General features: G+C 43.4%; 1 pseudogene; it reads right to left on the bottom strand.

Moving 5' to 3' along the window:
• Positions 1 to 127: 127 nt before the first annotated feature.
• On the bottom strand, positions 128 to 5,712 carry LOC121137045 (annotated as a pseudogene).
• Positions 5,713 to 5,907: the final 195 nt, after the last annotated feature.

Raw genomic sequence — 5,907 nt, forward strand, 5'->3', positions numbered from 1 at the left:
GAATTAAATGATGCTGGGCGTGGTGACTCATCAGCAGTGGGGAGGTGCATTTTAGTGAGTTCGAGGCCAGCCTGGTCTGCAAAGCAAGTTCCAGGACACCCAGAGCTGTTATATTGTTTTGAAAAACAAAACAAACAAAAAACAAACAAACAAAAGAATTAAATGAGGTAGTATACTTGAAGGCATTTAGTCTGGACTTAAGTGCTAGCTTTAGTTTTTATTAGAAGAAGCAATTGGGACTGCTTCAAGACTTTTGAATTATAACCAAGAGCAACTCAGATTATCTGGTTAAAAATACGTGAACATTTACTGAATGCTTGAATCTCTCAGAAGTAGAGCTCAGTATCCCTGTAGGAATAGCTAGGATTCATGTTATAGTTTGGATATCTGTCCTTCATCGGTCTACATACCAAAGTAGTCAGTCTGTGGTAGAGTTTTTATGAGGCAGGATATTAGCACATTAGGAGTGTGGTCTTAAAGACATTGAGACCACGGCTGGGCAACCTGTCTCTTTGTTTTCCTGTGGCCACCATATGATCAGGTTTACTTTGCTGACATGCTTTTCACCACAATGTCCTACCTCAACAGGCCCAAAGCCATAGGACCAAGCAGCCCTCAATGGAAACACCTGAAACCATAGCAAAATAAATGCATCCTTATAAGTTGTATTTCAAGTCTAAACAATAGAAAACTCTTTACCATTATAAATAGGCTACAGTCCTTGCCACAGGTGGAGATGTTGCTCACTTGATAGCGCTTGCCCAGCATACAGAAAGGCCCGAATTCAGCCCACCTAAAACAGGGCAGGATGGCGCACACATGTGAAGCCTTTAGCCAAGGACACAGAGGCAGGAGGAACAAAAGGAGGTAGAAGCTCAGGGTTATCTCTGACTACACAGGGAGTGTGAGGACAGTTTGGGCTAGGACAGCACCACAGTCAACAACAAAACCAAGGGAAGATACAGTCCCCAAGAAACAAACCGCGCCACTATCTGCTTCCTGAAAGTCTCCTTTGTAAAACTTGGAAAAGAACAGCACAGTACAACAGGGAAACATTTTAAAAGTCATCCTTGATCCTTCCCATTCAACATCATTCCATCTTCACTAAAAAAGTCTCCACCATACCGGGGCAGTGGCAGGGGCGCACACCTTTAGTCCCAGCACTAAGGAGACAGAAGCAGGCAGGTCTCTGAGTTCAAGGTCAGCCTGGTCTGCAGAGTGAGTTCTAGGACAGCCAGGACTACACAGAGAAATCCTGTCTTGACATAAATGTGACATAAAATGTAACTGCAACTCCTGGGAATATGATGCCTCCTTCTAGTCTCCCTGGGCACACACACACAAACGCACAAACAAAAATGAAGATAAAATTTAAAAACAGTGAGAGGTGGGATAGGAACTCAATGAAGCCCTGAGTTTATCTCTACCATTTTGTACCTGTACACACTTGAGCACATTCGCACACACACACACACACCACAACAACTAAGCTAAGGCTGGGCAGTGTTAAGATGGCAGGACTGATGAGCCCCCCCATGACCCTGAGAAGAACCCAGCCCATTCCTTAAAGGACTGTGCTGTAATACCTAGGACCTTTTTCTCCTCCTCGTCCTCCTCCTCCTTATTCATCTTCTTTTTAACTAGGCGAAGAATTTTATTAACCTTTTTTCAAACTTGATTCCCAGGCTTCTTCAGCTTAGTTTACTACAAAGAATGAACTGTGTATAAACAACAACCAAAAAGAGCTGCAGTGTCCAAGGTGCTTAGACCTAAAAATATTAGAGATCTAGGTTTTGTCGGATTCATACACAAGAGAATTTCTGAAAGCAGTCATGACATGGAATCGCAGTAACTTCTCCAGGTTTCATCTTTTCCACAAGTTGCCTCAATTCAGTTTGCCCCATTCATAGAAGCCTCATCTAAATTCTCTACATGACCTGCAACTTCCTCCTCCTCCTCCTCTCCAATGGCAACTGACACTTTGCCATTCCCCAGTTGTTTGGGCAGAGCTTCTGCCTTCCTCCTTAAACCAGTCAGGCTGTCTGCACCAAGCTGATATAGGACACTGGGAAGCATTTCTGCCAGCTGCTGTGTCTCAGCATGGCCTTTAATGGTGGAAGTGTTTTTGGCCTGAATTTTAGGGTGTTAAAACGGATCACTGTTCCTCTTCCATACGAGATATCGTTTATACCTAACTTCTGTAAAGAGAACTGAAGTTTGCCATCACCTGCTGTGGCTGTGCTATGAACCACTTCTTTCTGTGAATAGTTCCTTTTCCGCCAATACGCACTTGTGCCCAGTTTGGTGAGTTTTTCCTGGGTCGTGATAGTTTCTTTCATTTTGTTGGATCAGACTGTGAGAGGGATCAGGGTTCGTGCTCAGGGTGTCTCTGGCAGACCAGCTGAGATTAGGTGAACGCACATGGGGTTCAGAAGGCAGCCAGAGGGAGGTGGGGAGTCCTCAGGGCAACCTTATAGTGCCTACTCTGAGCAGGGCATGTCTCTCCCTGTTCTCCTTCTAGCTCTAGGTCTATTTCTTCTTTTCCTCAGCTGAGACTAGGTCTGTTATTTAGCCCAGATTGGGCTAAACCTCCTGATCCTCCTTCTTCCACCTCCTGAGTGCTGGGATCCCAGGCATGTGCCACTTGTCTGGTTGTTCTTAAATGGTTCTATCTCCAAGAACTGGGTTTGGTGGCACACATCTGTGATCCCAGCCTGGGAAGTGGAGGCAGAAAGGTGAGAGTTCAAGTTCAAGGACACTTACCTAGTTTGCAGCTAGCCTGGGCTACATACTGTCTCATTAAAACACCCAAATAACTATTTTGTTGTATTTTATGTGTATGGGCATTCTGCCTGCATATGTGTGTGTGTGTATACCATGTGTGTACCTGGTACCTGGGGAGGCCAGAATAAAATACCGGACCCTCAGGTACTGGAGCTACTGATAGTTATGAGCTGTCATGCGAATGCTGAGAATCAAACATGGGTCCTTTGAAAGAAAAGCCAGAGCTCTTAACACTGAACCATTTTTCCAGCAACCCCCCAGCTTAAATAAAAAAAAATTACTGTCAGCCTGATGACTCTGTCACTCTAGATGACTCCATGGGATAGAGGGGCTCTGTACCTTGGGCTAACCCTGTACAGCCTGAGGCTAAGATAGGATACAGCTATAAGTCTCCATCTTTTCAAGTGCTTCCTCCTTCCTTTCTGTCTTCCTCTGAGCCTCCTCCTCCCCCTGCTGCTCCTGAAACAGGGTCTCAGGTAGCCCAGGTCAACCTTGAACTTGCTATGTAGCTGAGGATTACTTTGAACACTTTGCCCTCCTGCCTCCGATTTCTGAGAGCTGAGATAAGTGTGTGTTATCATGCCTGATTTGCACACTGCTGATGATTGAACCCAGAACTTTGTTCATGATAGGAACATTCTGCCAACTGAGCCACATAGCCAGTGTGCTGTTGTTTGTTTGTTCCTTCATTTTATTCCAGACTTCCACCTTCTTCCTTGCTTTGAAGAATGTTAAGAGCTAAGCTTAGGGGACTATCTGCTGCTAAAACAAGGATGATGCACAACTTGACAATTGCTGTGATGAAACACCATGACTAAAAGTAACTGGGAAAGGAAAGGGTTTATTTGGTTTGTGTTTCCAAGTCACTGTTCATCATTGAATGAATCCAGGACAGGAGCTCAAACAGCGCAGGAACCTGGAGACAGGAGCTGATGCAGAGGCCATGGAGGGGTGCTGCTTACTGGCTTGCTCCCTATGATTCGCTCAACCTACTTTCTTATCTCACCCATCACCACCAGCCCAGGGGTGGCACCACCTACAATGGACTGTGTCCTCCTGTAGACTGATTTTTCTTTGGCCTGTCAACTCACACACACAAAAAAAAAGACACGAAGACTAATTAATTGTGAAAGTTCAGCCTATAGCTTAGGCTTGTCCTACTAGCTCTTTTAACTTAAATTAACCCATTTATGTTAATCTATGTTTGCCTTGGGCTTTTTACTTCTCTTCCATCTTGTGCTTCCTATTTCTTCTCCATGTTCTATAGAATCTCTCCTAGATTTGTCTTCTCCTCTTCTCTGTCTGTCTGTAAGTCCCACCTAGCTTCTTCCTGCCTAGCTATTGACCATTCAGCTCTTTATTAAAACAATCAGAATGTGCCTTGGCAAAGACACATCTTCACAGTGTACAAAAAGATTTATTCTACACCCTCTCACATCTATCACTCATTAAGAAAATGCCCTGTAGGATTGCCTGAAGCTTGATCTCATGGAGGCATTTTTTTCAATTGTGGTTCCCTCCTCTCAGATGATTTTAGCCTGTATCAGGTTGATATAAAATTAGCCAGCACCGATCAATACAATGAAAACTCAAAACAATGAAGAAAGAAATTGAAGAAGACATCAAAAGATGGAGAGACATCCCATGCAAATAGATTAGCAGAATTGATATTGTGAAAATGACTATCCCACCAAAGCTATCTAACAATAAGTTTAATGCAATACCCATCAAAATTCTAAGACAATTCTTCCCAGAAATCAAGTAAAAACAACCTTAAAATTCATGTGGAAAATTCATAGCTAAAACTATCTTATGCAATAAAGGCATTTCTGGACGTACTGCTATTCCTGATTTCAAGTTACAATACAGAGCATGATGGTAATAACAGCATTGTATTGGCACACAACCAGGTACAATGATCAATGATCAGTGAAAGAGAATTGAGGACCTAGATGTAAGTTCAAGCACCTACAGAATATATATATATATATATATATATATATATATATATATGCCAAAAACACTGGAGAAAAGACAGCATCTTTAGCAAATATGATGTTGGGAAACACATAGAAGAATGAAATGTGATCTTTTTCTCTCACCCTGCACACAAATTAATTCCAAATAGATCAAAGATTTCAATGTTAAACCTAAAACTTCCAGAAGAAAGAGATAATTTCAGGCTTAGTTAAGAACTTTCTTAAGGTGTGGTGGCACTCACCTTTAATCCCACACTCAGGAGGTGGTTCTCCTTATTTGAGGCCAGCCTGGTTCACAGAGTGAGTTCCAGGACAGCCAGGACTGCACAGAGAAACCCTGTCTTGAAACACACACAAACACACACACACACACACACACACACACACACACACACACACAGGCTGTGGAACTGAAATGTTCTCAGAACCCATTGGCTAAGAAATACTTTTTAAGTTAGCCATCAGGAAAATACTAATTAAAACTACTTTGAGATTTCCTCTTACCTTCCTCAGAGTGACTAAGATTAAGGAAACAAAAGACAGAGGCTGACAAGATGGCTTAGAGGTTAGAAGTGGCTCACTACTTTTACAAAGGTCCCAAATTCGGTTCCCAGCACCCACACAGGGTGGCTCATAACCACCTGAAACTCCAGCTTCAGGAGATCTGATGCCTTCTTCTGACTTCCTTAGTCACTTACCCTTGTTACAGGTACCCACACAAGACGAATAGACAGAAGACAGACAAATTGGAAATAAAATAAATCTAAAACAAAGTAAACCCACAACATGCTGGGGAGCATGTGGGGGAAATAAGGGCTCCTGATGCATGCTGTTAAGAATACAAATCGGGGGCCGGGCGTTGGTGGTGCACGCCTTTAATCCCAGCACTCGGGAGGCAGAGGCAGGCGGATCTCTGTGAGTTCGAGGCCAGCCTGGTCTACAGAGCGAGTTCCAGGACAGCCTCCAAAGCCACAGAGAAACCCTGTCTCAAAAAACCAAAAAAAAAAAAAAAAAAAAAAAAAAAAAAAGAATACAAATCGGCCAGGCATTGGTAGCTCACACCTTTAATCCCAGAACTTGGGAGGCAGAGGCAGGTGGATCTCTGTGAGTTTGAGGCCAGCCTGGTCTACAGAGCTAGTTCCAG

The sequence above is a fragment of the Mesocricetus auratus genome, unplaced genomic scaffold, assembly GCF_017639785.1.
Source record: "Mesocricetus auratus isolate SY011 unplaced genomic scaffold, BCM_Maur_2.0 Super-Scaffold_100676, whole genome shotgun sequence".
Classification (NCBI taxonomy): Eukaryota; Metazoa; Chordata; class Mammalia; order Rodentia; family Cricetidae; genus Mesocricetus; species Mesocricetus auratus.